Source organism: Salvelinus sp. IW2-2015, linkage group LG22 (assembly GCF_002910315.2).
Source record: "Salvelinus sp. IW2-2015 linkage group LG22, ASM291031v2, whole genome shotgun sequence".
Lineage (NCBI taxonomy): Eukaryota > Metazoa > Chordata > Actinopteri > Salmoniformes > Salmonidae > Salvelinus > Salvelinus sp. IW2-2015.
This window is the reverse complement of record NC_036862.1, coordinates 13,521,341-13,538,807: the sequence shown is the minus strand read 5'-3', so window position 1 is coordinate 13,538,807 and position 17,467 is coordinate 13,521,341. Positions and strand designations below refer to the sequence as shown.

At 43.4% G+C, this 17,467-nt stretch overlaps 1 pseudogene; it reads left to right on the top strand.

Moving 5' to 3' along the window:
* LOC111949967 (sodium/calcium exchanger 2-like) overlaps positions 1 to 17,467 on the top strand; it is a 123,054-nt pseudogene that overhangs the window by 96,523 nt on the left and 9,064 nt on the right.

Genomic DNA, 17,467 nt, shown 5'->3' with positions numbered 1-17,467 from the left:
TATGAAGAACCATACATGGGATGGCTCTTTGAAGAACCATAACAAATAAATCCAAAACCGGAAATGTTTTGGGCCTCCAGGAGCAGAATTGAATAGCCCTGCTGTAGAGTTTTAAGCCTTACTTGCGTATTTCCCAGGGTGCCTTTTCAAGTGAACATTAAAGTTACCAGTACCACCCATGACTGTGTTTGCTAGTGACAGAGACACGGTTGTTGAATTCATCTATTTTCAGTTCTGTGGCCTTCACCAAGTGAGATCCTAAGTGAATATGTTGTCATTAAAATGTCATTCTTTAAGACAAGACAAGACAATACAATACATATTTCATGAAGCCTTCTTCTGAGGGCTTAGTTTTACCCTAATCCTGGCTGCAATCACATTATGCTAGTTTACAAAGAGATGTGCAATTCCTATTGGAATTCAGCCAGATTGGGGATATCCAACATTTGGAATTGTATTCACTCAACCTGCATTCAGAATGACTGCCAGTGTTGGGAAGACTGAGATATGAGACTAACTTAAACAACCATTTCAGTATCGGGTGCAATAAATCCAAGTAACAGATTGGATTAGTTTAGAAAAATGTATGTTATTTATATTTGAGTAGCATAATATTAAAGGTAGACTCAGCACACAAGCAGCACAGCAGATATTGAGTTGAGATGAGTCGCACAGTATCTGTGCACGGGTTCGCTTCATGCTCTTACGACCAAAACAGTGCATAAGTTGAGCTTCAAGCTCTTAGTTGTTGCGGAAATTGACCCACTATGCTGTTTACTTTCTGCATCTACGTCATATCGCTGAGTCTACCTTTAAATTAATTCATCAACATACATGCAAAACATAGAGATTTAAACAAACAATTCTAAAACTCTACTTGCAATAGAGCATGCTGGGAAATATGATAATAAAGGGTGTGGTTTTGGTTCAACTCTGGTTATTAACACTAACTCTGGGGTTATTTTACACCACTGAGTGTTAATTTAACTCTTTAATCAACACTAGTTAACACTGGCCAATTTGCTGTGTGCTATGAAAGGGTCACATCTACAGGCTTCCATACATTTCAAGAGCCTTTTAGAATTCTGAAGAACCGTAGATGCCATGTCAAGAAGCCCACAATTAACTCAAAGGTTCGTTATCGGGCAAGAGTTCTCCAAGGAACCTTAAAAGCTGAGGAAGAACATTTTTAAGAACCTTTATTTTGTTCACACCTCTGTTGCGGTTAGCCACTTAGGGATTAGCACCCACCTTGGCCACTGTGGCATAATTTATTGATGGAAGTCTATTTACAGTATAAATCCATGATAAGGACATGCTCGCTCCATAAAATGCATCACTCTCACATCGATTTGTATCCATCCCTGGATAAATATTATATGCGTATATATCGCACAACTGGCTTCTCTTGGATAAATATTAGAGTACTGTCCTTCTACAGTAGTCTAACAGTTTCCCATGCCACTCTTTATTCTAATACACATCTTAAAGAGGTTGAAGAGCCTTACCCAATCAGGGGCAATATTCATAAAGCGTCTCAGAGTAGGAGCGCTGATCTAGCATCAGTTTTGCATTTTAGATCATAATGAAAAAGAGATGGACAAGAGATGGGAGGATCTGATCCTAAATCAGCATTCCTACCCTGAGCTGCTTTGTGAATATGGGCCCTAAGATGATGGTGCTGTAATTTACCCACAGTAACCGCAGACCAGCAGTATACTTCATCATCATTAGAGTGTATTTAGTATTAGTATTAGTATCTGGTGTAACCCTGTTAGAGCAACACGGTGAAGGAGCTGGAGCGTTGGGGGAATACAGTGGGACAGTTGCCATGTGGTGCCTGGCAGCTCTCTAGTCCTTTCATAATTACAGCTTGTGCTTTGAAGGCAGAGGAGAGGAACTAAGAAGAAGAATATCTGCCCACTCGCCACGACGACACACAAACAAAGCTTCCCGTCCGTCTTCGCGGCTCACCGTCTTTGTCGTCCCTCCAGTGAGAGGATGAGTAATTATACGCTATAAGTAGATAGGGAATATGATGCTAAATGGAAGCAGGGAGAATGGGTTTTGCCCAGTTGTTTATAGTGTATTTGAGGTGTTATTTTAGATGGGGCTTTCTGATGACCCTATTGGTCCAGCTCAATTTTATTAACAGCCACTAAATCACACTTTGGGACATTGGTCTTTGCCCACCTCAAGTCAGCATAAATCTACCCTCATTTCAACTCACCTTCCGTCTGTTTCTTCCACAATTTCTTTCTCCAACAAAATGTCTGGCTATCTTTTTGTTGCTACGTCTCCCAGACTGTCCTACTTTCATCTTCTCATGAATATACCCCACTAATCTCTCCTTATCTCCTCTCTTTTTCACTCTTGCTTCCCCATCGCACCCACACATTCACCATCAACCTCTCATCTCTCCTTCTCGCCCTCCCCCACGTCTCCACATACATGGGCTAATGCACATGAGTGATATACTGTATGAGGAGGAAATAATGCTGACTCAAACTCAATTATTCATAGGACACTGGCCTTGAAAGATCTGTTTGTGAGGCATGTTGGCATGTTTGAGTTACAATTTCTCTCTCTCTTCCCTCACCCCCCCCCTCTCTCCTCTCTCATTCCCTTCAATGTTCTATCGATCTCATCCCTCCTGTCTTCTATCTCTTAGAGGATCCTGATGGCCAGATGAGTGCAGAGGAGGAGGAGGCGAGACGCATTGCAGAGATGGGAAAGCCCATCTTGGGGGAGCACAGCCGGCTGGAGGTGGTCATTGAGGAGTCTTATGAGTTCAAGGTATATAGCCCCTCTTCTCCCCTGCTTCACTCGATTGGCCACATCAGCGCTCAGTAAATGTATCGAGCATCACATGGTTGGCGTGCTGATCTACGATCAGTTCCATATAATCTTATTCATTGTTATCTACTAGGCAAACCTGATCCAAGATCACATACAGCCCCAGAGCCACACAGTGGTTTAACACCAACCCATCTGAGGACAGACACTGAGCACAGTTGAGGATCGTTCCACTTCAAGAAATCCAATGCAAGTCAATCGTACCTACATTAGCATTTTCACGCTTCATATCCAAATCATCTATAAGTAACATCATTGACTAACACAATCCATTTGTAGATACTTTAGGATGATTTGGGCATTGGATTTTTTTGAGGTGGAACGACCCTCAACTGTGCCCAGTGTCGGTCCTCAGAAGGGTTGGTGTTTAAGCTAATTGATTAATCAATATTTTCGTCAAGTGAACCAACGGTTGTGACGGACAACAGCTAGCTCATTTAAGTCCTATAGCAACATGCCTAGGGATTTAATCCAATCAGGCCGTGTGCCTCTTCTTGACTTGATTAATTTATTATACATAATAAGATTGCGCTTGTCACTCATGATTTGTAGCAGCACAAAACAAACACAACAGGTAATTGAACTCTCAAGTAATTTCAATGACTGGCACTTGGCTTTATGAAATCCTAGATCAATGTCACATAATTTAATAGCATTGTTAGCTCTATGGATGGGTGGACGGTGTACGCAAAAAAGACCAGTGAGAAATGTTTACACAGGTGAAGTTTCCACATCAACAAGTAAAAACTACTACCACTGAGCATCACATACTGTATTCCCAGGCAGCTCCTATATCCTGGCAGTCATAGAATACGTTTACATCAGTGGAGGCTGGTGGGAGGAGTTATAGGAGGACAGGCTCATTGTAATGGCTGGAATGGAATCAATGGAACACAATCAAACGTGTGGTTTCCATATGTTTGCTCTGTATGATACCGATCCATTGATTCCATTCCAGCCATTACAATGAGCCCGTCCTCCTATAGCTCCTCCCACCAGCCTCCACTGATGTAAACATACTCTAATAATTCAATATTAAACTGATTATGGCAGTAGGCCGACAATGGCAATAGTCATGTGAACATTTTACTCTGCTGATCTTAAATCAGCGTAAGGTTCAATCGTAGTAGACATACGCCGGTTAAAACATCTGGTTTTCTGAGCAATCTTTCAAATGATTCGGACATGTAAGTTTAACATTGTTCCAGCGGTGCGTTTGATCTATGCATATGCCAGCACCGGTAGCCAAAGTTTCCCTCTTATGCGCGAGTGAAGTGAGTTCGGAAAAACTGAAAGTGTGCATCTTAGAATTGGTTTTCACATACAAACTTTATATGTCCGAACTCAGAATCAAATAGGCTTCGCAAAATTAACCTGGCTTCTGTGGTACAACATTTATTTTGATTGCCGATTTTCGGCATTTATTTTTCCCGTCAGTAGCCTGATTTTCATGTAAACAGGATTATTCCGAAAATCGTTCTTCTTGCAAAGCATGTAAACGTTTTGATCAAACTATTATATTAATCTAACTATCCATGTAACCATACTCATTATTGAATAGGACAGTATGTCCCAGTTTTCTAAAGGCTGATGTCCATCACCTGTAGTCCCCAGTCTTACAGAGGCTTACCCACATTGGTGAGACCTTTCTATCCAATGAAACCTCCTATCCAGTCGGGTTTGGCTAGGGTGCTTCATAGAATGTTTTTATTGGTTTGATTGAGTAGGAGGAAGTTACAGTTTGGTGCAGTAGTACTTGAGTTCTGGATATGATGCTTTTCTTCAGTGTCTGAGTGGATCCCAGTACTCATCATGTGGTTTGCTGTGATTGGGGGGAGTGTCCTTATAAACAGTGTGTGTGTGTGTGCGTGCATGCACATGTGTGCATGAGTGTTTGCTGTGAAAACAAATACTGCTATTCTGAAATCATATTACACAAGAAATGGACCCCAGAAAGAGTAGCTGCTGCTATCGCAACAGCTAATGGGATCCTAATAAAATATGAAATATTACTGCACTTCTCATGGTAACGATGCCACTTCCTCAAACTCTTCTAGGTATTCTCCATTAGTGTTCCGGTCATGCACATGAGTTTGCCTTCTTCTCTATAATAGGATGTTGACTATGCGCTCTTTGTTTGTGATTGGCAGAGCACCGTTGACAAGCTCATTAAGAAGACTCAGCATAATCTACCCTCATTTCAACTCCACCTTCCGTCTGTTTCTTCGCACAATTTCTTTTTTCCTTTTCCCCCCAAAACCCCAAAAAATGGTTTTTTTTTCCCCTTGGGGCCCTTACCTTTTTTTTTTTGGGGTTGCCCGCTTTACGTCTCCCAGACTGCCTACTTTCATCTTCTCATGGAAATTACCCCACTAGTCTGTCCTTATCTCCTTTCCTCTTCTTCCTCCTCTTGCTTCCCAATCGCAACCCACACATTCCCACTCAACCTCCTCATCTCCTTCCTTCTGCTGCCCTTCCCCACTCCCCACGTTCTCCACATACATGGGCTAATACACGATGAGCTGTATACTGTAGAGAGGAAATAATGCTGACTCAAACTCATTATTCATAGGACACTGGGCCTTGAAAGATCTTGGACTGCTGTACTGACTGTTCTGTTCTTCCTTCTTTCTTCCAGCCCTTCTGCTTAACCAAGGTAAGACCATCAGCAACTTGCCTCACACAACCAGCCTAGAAACAGCCCACATAGAACATTTTATTATCCCTAAAGGCCCATGTGGGGGAATTGGTTTTGGTTCAGAATCATCCATAAAAACAGCAAACATTTCACATGAGTTGGTACACTATATAACAACATCAATTTAAGGATCTCTGAAGAACCATAAATGGGATGGCTCTTTGAAGAACCATACAAAAATCAAAATCCAGAAATGTTTCGGCCCTCCAGGACMAGAATTGAATAGCCCTGCATATTATTTGCATATTTCCCAGAGTGCCTTTTGAGTGAATGTTAGTGTTACCAGTATCACACATGMCTGTGTTTGCTAGTGACAGAGACATGGTTGTCGAATTCATTCATTTTCAGTCCTGTTGCCTTGACCAAGTAAGATCCTAAGTGAATACATTGTCGTATAATATTTCATAAAGCCTTCTTCAGGGGGCCTAGTTTTACCCTAATCCTCCCTGCAAATCACTTTATGCTGGCTTGCAAAGTGATGTGTAATTCCAATTGGAATCCAGCCAGAGTGGGGATATCCAACGTTTAGAATTTATTCACCCACAACCTGCATTCAGAAGGACTGTCAGGGTTGCGAAGACAAAGATATGAGACTACCKTAAACATCTAAACTGAAACAACCATTTCAGTATCGGGGGCAATAAGTCCAAGTAACAGATTGGAATAGTTTATATTTTGAGTAGCATAAGATTAAAGGTAGACTGAGCTAAATGATGTTGCTACAAGCAGCACAGCAGATATTTAGATGAGCGAGATTCACGACTTCACTCTCTCACAGTCACACACAGTATCTGCGMGTGTGCACAGGTTCACTTCACGCTCTTACAGCATGGGAGCCACAAGACCAAAACAGAGGAGAAGTTGAGCCTTGCGCTTCAATATTTAGTTGTTGCGGAAATTGACCCACTATGCTGTTTACTTTCTGCATCTACGTTATATCGCTGAGTCTACCTTTAAATGAATCAATCAATGTGCATGCAAAAACATAGATATTGAAACAAACTATTCTAAAAATCAACCTGCAATAGAGCATGCTGGGAAATGTGATAGTGAAGGATGTGGTTTTGGTTCAACTCTGGTATTAACATCAACACTGGGGTTCTGTTAATTTAACTCTTTAATCAACACTAGTTAACACTGGCCAATTTGCTGTGTGCTATGAAAGGCCACCTTTTAGAATTCTGAAGAACCGTAGATGCCACGTCAAGAACCCCACACCTAACTCAAAGGTACTTTATCGGGMAAAAGTTCTCCAAGGAACCTTAAGAGTTGAGGACCCTTATTTTGATCACACCTCTGACGCAGTACCACTTAGGGATTAGCCCTCAGTGTGGCCTTGGCTATTGTGACATCATTTATTGATGGAAGTCTATTTACAGCATAAATCCAAGATAAGGACCTGCTCGCTCCATAAAATGCATCAGTCTTACATCGATTTGTATCCATCCCTGGAAAAATATGATATAGGTATATCTCGCACAACTGGCCTCTCTTGGATAAATATTAGAGTACTGTCCTTCTACAGTAAGCTAACAGTGTCCCATGCCATACTTTATTCGAATGCAGATCTTAGAGGTGTTGAAGAGCCCTACCCAATCAGGGTACATATTCATAAAGCGTCTCAGAGTAGGAGTGTTGATCTAGAATCRGTTTTGCCTTCTAGATCATAAGGGATGGACAGAGATGGGGGGGGATCTGATCCCAGATCAGCATTCCTACTCTGAGATGGCTTTGTGAATATGGGCCCTGAGCTGATGATGCAGTAATGTACCCACAGTAACCGCAGACCAGCAGTATACTTCATCATCATTAGAGTGTATTAGTATTTAGTATTTATTAGGATCCCTGGTGTAACACTGTAAGAGCAACATGGTGAAGGAGCTGGAGCGTTGGGGGAATACAGTGGGGCAGTTGCCATGTGGTGCCTGGCAGCTCTCTACTCCTTTCATAATTACAGCTTGTGCTTTGAAGGCAGAGGAGAGGAACTAAAAGAGGAATAATATCTGCCCACTCGCCACGCGGCGACGACGACACACAAGAAAATCTTTCCGTGCGTCTTCGCGGCTCACAGTCTTTGTCGTCCCTCCAATGAGAGGATGAGTAATTATACGCTATATGTAGACATGGAATATGATGCTGAATGGAAGCAGGAAAATGGGTTTAGCCCAGCTGTTTATAGTGTGTTTGAGGTGTTATTTTAGATGGGACTTAATGATGGCCCAGCTCAATATTTGAATAACAGCCACTAAATCACACTATTGGAACATTGGTCTCTGCCCACCTCAAGCATATATGATTGACAGCCACAAAATAAATCATTTGGGACATTGGTCTCTGCCCACCTCAAGTCAGCATAAATCTACCCTAATTTACACTCACCTTCTGTCTGTTTCTTTCTCTAACAAAATGTCTGGCTATCTTTTTGCTGCTATGTCTCCCAGTCCTACTTTCCTCTTCTCATGAATCTACCCCACTAGTCTGTCCTTAGCTCTTCTCTTTTCCCCTCTTGCTTCCCCTCTTGCTTCCCCATCACACCCACACATTCACCACCAACCTCTCATCTCTCCTTCTCTCTGACTGTCTCCCTCCCCCACTCACACACATCTCCACAAACATGGGCTAATACACATGAGTGATATACTGTATGAAGAAATAACGCTGACTCAAACTCAATTATTGATAGGACTCTGGCCTTATCTATTTGTGAGGCATGTTGGCATGTTTGAGTTACACTTTCTCTCTATCTCTTCCCTCACCCTCCTCTCTCCACTCTCCACCCCCCTTTCTCCACTCTCCACCACCCTCTCTCCACTCTCCACCCCCCTACCCCCCTTTCTCCGCTCTCCACTCTCCACTCTCCTCTCTCCTTCACTGATCTATGTATCTCATCCCTCCTCTTTCCTTCTATCTCTTAGAGGATCCTGATGGCCAGATGAGTGCAGAGGAGGAGGAGGCGAGACGCATTGCAGAGATGGGAAAGCCCATCTTGGGGGAGCACAGCCGGCTGGAAGTGGTCATTGAGGAGTCTTATGAGTTCAAGGTATGTTACCTCTCTTCTCCCCTGCTTCACTGTATTGGCCACATCAGAGCTCAGTATATGTATCAAGGATCTAGGATCAGTTCCATCATGTCCATATCATCTTATTCATTGTTATCTACTAGGCARAACTGATCCAAGATCACATACAGCCCCAGAGCCACACAGTGGTTTAACTCCAACCCTTCTGAGGACAGACACTGAGCAGAGTGGAGGGTCGTTCCACTTCAAAAAATTMTTTGCAAGTCAATGGTACCTATATTAGCATTTTCACAATTCGTATCCAAATAACATCATTGAGTTACACAATCAATTTTTAGTTACCTTAAGATGATTTGGGCATGAAGCATGAACATGCTAATATAGGTAACATTKACTTTTTTGAGGTGGAACGACCCTCCACTGTGCTCAGAAGGGTTGCTTTTTAAGTGAACCAATGGTTGTGACGGATGACAGCTAACTCATTGAAGTCCTATATCACCATGGCCAGGGATTTAATCCAATCAGTCCATGTGCCTCTTCTTGACTTGATTAAGATTCATTTATTATTTATAATAAGATTGCGCTTGTCACTCATGATTTGTAGCAGYACAAAACAAGCACAACAGGTAATTGAACTCTCAAGTAATTTCAATGACTGGCACTTGACTTTACGAAATCCTCGATCAATGTCACATAGTTTAATAGCATTGTTTACTCTATGGATGGGTGGACGGTGCACGCAAAAACCCCACAAAAAAGACCAGTGAGAAATGTTTACACAGGTGATGAAGTTTCCACATTTAGAAAACAAGAAGTAAACACTACTAGCGCTGAGCATCACATACTGTATGCCCAGGCAGCTCCTATACGGTGGCAGTCAGAGACAACGTTCACATCAGTGGAGGCTGGTGGGAGGAGMTATAGGAGGTGCCAGCACCAGTAGCGTGAGCCTCCCTCTTATGCGCGAGTGAAGTGAGTTCGTAAAAACTGAAAGTATGCATCTTAGAATTAGTTTTCACCTACAAACTTTATATGTCCGAACTCAGAATCAAMAATAACCTGGCTTCTGTGGTACAGCGCTTATTTTTACTGCCAATTTTCTGCATTTATTTACCACATCAGGTAGCCTGACATCAAGTAGCCTGAAAYAGGATTATTCAGACAATCGTTCTTCTTGCAAAGCATGTAAATGTTTTAAACAAACGATTATATTAATCTGACTATCCACAATAATCATATTATTGTGTGCATGTAACCATACTCATTATTGAAAAGAACAGTATGTCCCAGTTACCTAAAGGCTGAAGTCCATCGCCTATAGTCCCCAGTCTTGCAGAAGTTTACCCACAGTGGTGAGACCTTTCTAGCCAATGAAACCTCCTATCCAGTTGGGTTTGGCTAGGGTGTTTCATAGGACGGTTTTATTGGTTTGTTTGAGTAGGAGGAAGTTACGGTTTGGTGCAGTYGTACTTGAGTGCTGAATATGATGCTTTCCTTTTAGTGTCTGAGTGGATCCCAGGACTCAGCATGTGGTTTGCTGTGCTTGGGGGGAGTGTCGTTATAAACCAATGTGCCACAGCACGTGTGTGTTTACGTGTGTGTGGTTGCGGTGAAACCAAAATAGTGCTATTGTGAATTCATATTACTTCAGAAATGGACCCCAGAAAGAGTAGCTGCTGTCGCAACAGCTAATGGGGATCCTAATAAAATACCAGATAATACTTMTCATGGTAACGATGCCACTGTCTCTAACTTCTTCATTAGAGTTCCGGTCACGCACATAAGTTTGCCTTCTTCTCTATAATAGGATGTTGACTATGCGCTCTTTGTTTGTGATTGGCAGAGCACCGTTGACAAGCTCATTAAGAAGACCAACTTGGCCCTTGTGATTGGCACGCACTCCTGGAGGGAGCAGTTCGTGGAAGCTGTGACTGTCAGCGCAGGTCAGCTTTTGGTGTTTGTGTGTGTGTGTGYGTGMKTKMTWTYKAKTGAGAGAAAAATGAATAAGGTGAGTCTCACTGTTGACATTGTATCATACACACACACTGACTAGAGCCATAATGAAGGACTTTACAGCTGCTTTATGAATGTAATTACTCGCTCATGCTTTGAGTAGCGGTCTGAGGGCTTTTTGTACAAAGCCGTAATTACGGCAAATATTTGGAGTCCTTTATTTTTCATACAAAAAGTGTTCCACGCTTTCCATTTAGGAAGTGAGTGTTAGCTTGCTCTTTAAGTGTGACATGTCAAGGGGTAACAAGTGAGGACACATTCCCTTCATTTTGGAACCTCATTATAGCAGGAAATAACTTGTTTGAAAGGTGATAATTGCAAACCCTCAGACTTCAAATGACAAGGTTCCTKTGATATTTATGTTTGTAATAACTGTTATAAAATGTAATGACTAGAAAGCAAAGCTGTCTTCCACGGTGTTGAGGTAATGGGAGAKATGTCTGACTGTGTCTGGTGTAAAAGCTCTCCCCGGTGGACAGTTATATTCATTACAGACACACATGTCTCACCGCAATCCAACAATACACAAAGTAATACACGGTGTGTGTGTGTGTGTGTGTGAAGGCTCCTCAGAGGAGGAATGGGAGGACCATCCTCAGTGAATTTCATAAAAATACAAATTGTGAAACATTAAAAAAAAGTTAGCCTTTTATAGATTAAACTTTACTATAAATATACTCACATGTCAACAAATAATTGATTAAAATACACTGTTTTGCAGTGAAGGTCTATAGTAACCTCAACAGCACTCTGTATGGTAGCACCATGGTGTAGCCAGAGGACACCTAGTTACACAGTAATAATGACAACTTCCGGAGGACGTCCTCCAACCTATCGGAGCTCTTGCAGCATGAACTGACATGTTGTCCACCCARTCAAAGGATCAGAGAATGAATCTAGTACTGAAAGCAGAAGCTACAGCTAGCTAGCACTGCATAAAATGTGGTGAGTAGTTGACTCAAAGACAGAGAAAGACCATAGTTCAACCGTTTTAAACAAATTAATTTCTTCAAAAATAAAGGAGAAGCAAGAGAGAAAGCTAGCTATATTTCATTTTATTTATTTTTCTCACTTTTAATTACTTCACTTGCAAATGCAGAAAGCTAGTTTTGCCTACTCAAACACCCGGCTCAAACAAAGAGGGATGCTATGTTAGCTAGCTGGCTATGGCTATCCAACACTGGAACTCTTCCAAGTCAAGGTAAGCTTTTGGTTTTATTAATTTGTTGCCACCGGGGCTTGCTGGTGTAACTGCTAAACTGCTTRCTGACTGTACACTGTACTGCATGATTGTAGCAGSTTTTTTCTCCTGGTCACAGACAGCTGATGTGTTGTGCACTGAAGTCCACAAGTGAAGCGAAAAGGTGTGCGTAGATGTGAGAAGGAATATACAACGAGCAAAGTGATTATACTGTTTGTATGTGGCTGCTATGAAAGTGAACTGTGTTTGAGTGTGATCATGGGTGTAATCATTCCGCCGATTCTGTAAAAAAAAAAACATCTTAAACATAAGAAAACAGAATGAAACGGGGATAAACACACCTGAATTTGTCCAATATAAACTGTTGTTTGCAACTGTTGGACTAATGAGTACACCCTAGATCAGCTAGATGCAAGCAAGAGTGTGCAAGGTGGTACCGAATGTGTCACTGTCTGTCACTTAGATTTTTCTCATGACCTATACACCTACGCTGTAAACTTTCATTCATAGGCTAGGTTGTAGCAACCTCATGATGGGTATAGGGAAAATTTGAGTATCATGTAGTAGCCTAAACCTATCGACTTTACATTGAGCTGGGTGAATGGAATGAGAGTCATCCAGTATGCTGTAATAGATAATAAGGCCATGCTCATAAAAAATGTATTGTCCTCCCTCATCTTAAATGKCACCGACCACCACTGGTGTGCGTCCGTGCATGAGTGTGTTTGTATATGTGGCTCTTATGTTTTACTGTGTCCCCCTCCCAGGTGATGGTGATGACGATGATGAAGAGGGGCGTGAGGAGCGTCTGCCATCCTGCTACGACTACGTCATGCACTTCCTGACGGTGTTCTGGAAGGTTCTGTTCGCCTTCGTTCCGCCCACCGAGTACTGGAATGGCTGGGCCTGCTTCTTCGTGTCCATCTCGGTTATCGGCATCCTGACTGCTGTCATCGGGGACCTAGCCTCCCACTTCGGCTGCACCGTCGGTCTCAGGGACACTGTCACTGCCGTGGTGTTTGTGGCTCTGGGTACTTCCATTCCCGGTGAGAGCTAAACTGAACAAAAATAGAAACATGCAACAATTTCATTGATTTTACTGAGTTACAGTTCATATGAGGAAATCAGTCAGTTGAAATACATTYATTAGGCCCTAATCTATAGATTTCACATGACTGGGAATACAGATATGCATCTGTTGGTYACAGATACCTTTAAAAAACATGGGCCTCACTGTATTTTTGTGCATTCAAATTGCCATCGATAAAATGCAATTGTGTTCATTGTCCGTAGCTTATGCCTGCCCATACCATAACCCCACCACCATGGGGCACTGTTCACAACGTTGACATCAGCAAACCACTCGCCCACAAGACACCATACACGTGGTCTGCCCAGGGCTCTACGCTATCTTTTTTCCCAAGGAGTACATGCGCTCCTAAATGGAAAAAATGTAGGAGCACACAAAGAAATTTAGGAGCACAGTGAAAAATGTAACACAGTTTATTAACAAACAATTTATTACATACATATTTATACTGCGTGTGTGTGTGTGTGAGCGTGTACTAAGGGACACATCTGTGGAACAGCACATACCACCAAAACCACACATTGACCCATGGCTACTAGACGCAAAGGATATCAGTTGTCCAGCTGCTTTTGTATGTTGGCCGTCTGGCACGAGGTCAGCCAGCGGTCCACGGCAGGAGTGGGATCCAACTCCTCGACAGGAGGCCCCTCCAGGCTGATCCTCATCAGGTCTTCGGTGGTGGAGACCCCAAGGCAGCTTCTTGTCGAATTCTTAATCCGGTTCTGCGCAGAGAAGCCTCGCTCACACTGGGCGGCTGAAATGGGCAGCACCAACTCCAGTATGTTCTAGGGAAAATATTATATCTTTCAATTTCATTTAAACTCTTACCATTAACTTATCAAAACCAACCATAGGATACCATACATAACCAGTCAGGACTGTTAGTCTACCTTGCAATTGTGCCTGTAGGGGTCCTTTGTCAACATGGTCTCCCACAGGCCACTGCAGGAGTTGTCCTTGAAATTGTGTCTGACCAGGATGTTCAGCCCTGCCACTCATCCTGGATTACAGCCATGTTACACCCTGATCTACAGGATTGAACAGAGCAAGTGAGTTTGAAAATATGCAAACATAACATTGTCTCATATGGCAATGCAGTGTCAAATAAATTCTTAMCGCCTCCCGGGTGGCGCAGTGGTCTAAGGCTGTGCCACTAGAGATTCTGGGTTCGAGTCCAGGCTCTGTCGCAGCCGGCTGCGACCGGGAGGCCCACGGGGCGGCGCAAAATTGGCCCAGCGTCGTCCGGGTTAGGGAGGGTTTGGCCGGCAGGGATATCCTTGTCTCATCGCGCACTAGCGACTCCTGCGGCGGGCCGGGTGCAGTGCACGCTGACACGGTCGCCAGGTGTACGGTGTTTCCTCCGACACATTGGTGCGGCTGGCTTCCGGGTTGGATGGGCATTGTGTCACGAAGCAGTGCGGCTTGGTTGGGTTGTGTTTCGGGGGACACATGGCTCTCGACCTTCGCCTCTCCCGAGTCCGTACGGGAGTTGCAGCGATGAGACAAGACTAACTACTACCAATTGGATACCACGAAATTGGGGAGAAAAAAGGGGTGAAAAATACAAATAAATAAAATAAATTCTTACCTATAGAGGCTTCTTGAAATGCCTCATCAGGTCTGCCACACCATCATCGCCAAAGGTGAGAAGGCTGGTCTGGTCTTCTGGTCATGTGTCAGGGTTTAGCACTCTGAAAGACTCCACTGGGGTCTGGACACCCTCATCCATCAGCAAACCACCAAACCTGGCTTTGAGATCATCCACGCTGATGTTGATGGCCGCCTCCATGTGCTGCTTCAGCTGGGGATTGGTGAGGTCCGTGAAGCCTTTCAGATTCCCCTAACAGAAATAACACACACACACAGAGACACACACACACCAACACACAATGAAATGTCTGGCCATTTGTCTGTCTCCCATTAAAAAAAAATGTTAAGACTTCTCCACTGCATTTCCCTTCTTATCTCAAATCGTTCTATTGGGCAACGAATACATTGATTCTCACACTGAGAATCTGTCTTAATCATCGATTTTAATCATCGATTTCTCTTACATTATAACAAGCTCTCATCCTAACACACCTGGAATCTCCTCTCATCATGAGCAAGCATGGTCTGGATCTTCTCCAGCATGCCTCCTGCCTTTGCCCTAAGCTTTAGTGCTACCAGTCTGGTCACTGTCTTCCTCAACTCTGATGTGGCTTCGGGGACGTTCAGGTCATTCCTTTGCAGTGTGAGGCTAAGTGAGGATAGCTCCTCAAACATGTCTGAAAGAAAATGGCAGAATACACAAAAGAGTGCATTCTCCATTTCCCGCTTTATCTGTTAAGTAGTGAGTAAATAAACTGTCACCTGCCAATTACTTGATTCTGAAAGTTCATTTGAGTCTTGAACCTATTTTTTWAAAACTAGTGTGGCATTACATTTCCTGTGTAAAACTGACCTTCTTTGCCCGCCCTTGAACTTCCGCTGTTGTTGATGCTAYGGCCAGGTGCTCCATGTGCTGCAGAACCACGGAGTACTGGCCTTTGTCAGTGGCAAGGTCCTTGTCTTSTCCATGCCTTCAGGAACACTTTGAGGGCTCTGTGGACATGGGGGATCCAGTGAGTTCCCTTGACGCTAGACGGTGTGCAAATATCCACACCGATGAGCTCTTGCCCAAGAACATAGAGTTCTCGTTTGGATTTTCCGCTGAAGTGATACGTCTTCCATATCAGATTCAGAAGATCGTACACGACAGACACCTTTTGGCTCTTTCTTGTGAATGGTCAGTATTGCCAGCTCTAGTCTGTGAAAGTCAGAACAGAATCTTCCAAACAATTCACAGTCTCCTTCCCCCTGTCTCTTGTGCCAACAGAAAACAATAATTCTGTGGTATTACCATTCCTGCACTTAGCGGACCACACACCACACACCACAACACAACACACACACACACACACACACACACAGAGTATTGTTAACATTTCTTGCAGCAAATACAACTAAATCATAGAGAATTTATTAGTTACAAACCTATGTGGCATACAGTGGATTGGGATTAATGCCCCCCTGCCTCTCTCTGCAGTGGGGCAATCACTCCCCCACGGTGGCCCATGTTCACAGAGGCACCATCAGGAATGCCCCGAAGGAGATGCCCTCTTCATCCATGGCCCTCCATCCTCCTCTCGGCAAACAGCACGAAATGTGGCCTGGTGGCATCCAAAACACCCTCGAATGACAACACAAAAAAACAATTATACAAAAGTATTCTGACAAACTAAATTATCTCCATTATGAATAATGATTCAACTTTACACAAGAATAAAGCTATAAAGAGGACCAACTTACCAATGGCATGAAAGTGCTCAAGTGTCTGTTGTCCGACCAGGAGATTGACTGGCTTCCCATCCTCCAACAAGCGTACGTAGACAATCCGCATTGGTGTTGGATATATCAGTGTCTCCGTCTATTAGAATGGCAAGATACTTCGCGGCTTTCAGCTTCGCTGACAGGCTCTCTTTCATTATGTCAGCAATTTGACCGATCATCTCTGCACATCTTACATCATTGTCGTATGTGGGATTAATGTCAACTCCGTTTTGTGGTGGAGTCTGATAAGCGGCCCAAATTTGACAAAAGGTTCTTCTTCTTTTCGCAATGAAGTATGCAATGTTTATCTTTATTTTCAGCTGCCTCCTCTTCTCCTCCTCAGACAGCAGCACTTGCCTCCTCAAGGCTGCTGACACCGTGCCTGATGGTTTCTCTCAACAGGTACAGATCTCTGCACTGGATATGCCGCCGCGAGATGTAATGTTTCGCTACGCTATCTCTTTTCAGATGCGGGTTTCCTGACACGAAGGACGAGCCCGCCTGTTTCTGTCCTCTATAATATTTGCAGAACATGACGTTGTTTTCGAACTCTAGCCATGGGAACATTTTGAGCCAATTCGCATTGAATCTATATGTTCTCCCTCAACCGGCTACAGTGGACGTTGAATTGACAGTGGGGGTCACCGTAGCGTCGCTAATGTTGTTTTCAGCATCCCTAACGTTAGCSGCCTCAGGTAAACCTTGTGAATCCCCCTCGCCGGATTCCTCATTCTCCTCGTCTCTTTTTTGCTTAAAATAAAATTGAATGGGCTTCATTTTTAGCGATGTCTGCACGTTAACTTAWAGCCTATACCGATACTATTTTCCAGTGTTGTTCACCTTTCTCTCTCTGACTGGACTGCGTCGTCACAGAAAACTCTACTGTGGTTGGCGCATGCCACTTGTGGAATGTGGGATTTGTAGTTTTTAAACAATTAGCRGGGGGGGGAAATAGATTACGGTAGGTTGTAATCTTTAATCGCACACAGTGCTCGTAAATATTTGTTCAGGTTCGCACATATCTATTTTTAGGGGCAAATGCGAGTGAAATACTTGCACTGTAGAGCCCTGGGTCTGTGGTTGTGAGGCCGGTTGGACACACTGCCAAATTCTCTAAAACGACGATGTTGGAGACGGCTTATAGTAGAGAAATTAACATTAAATTCTCAGCAACAGCTGTGGTGGACATTCCTGCAGTCAGCATGCCAATTGCACGCTCCCTCAAAACATGAAACATCT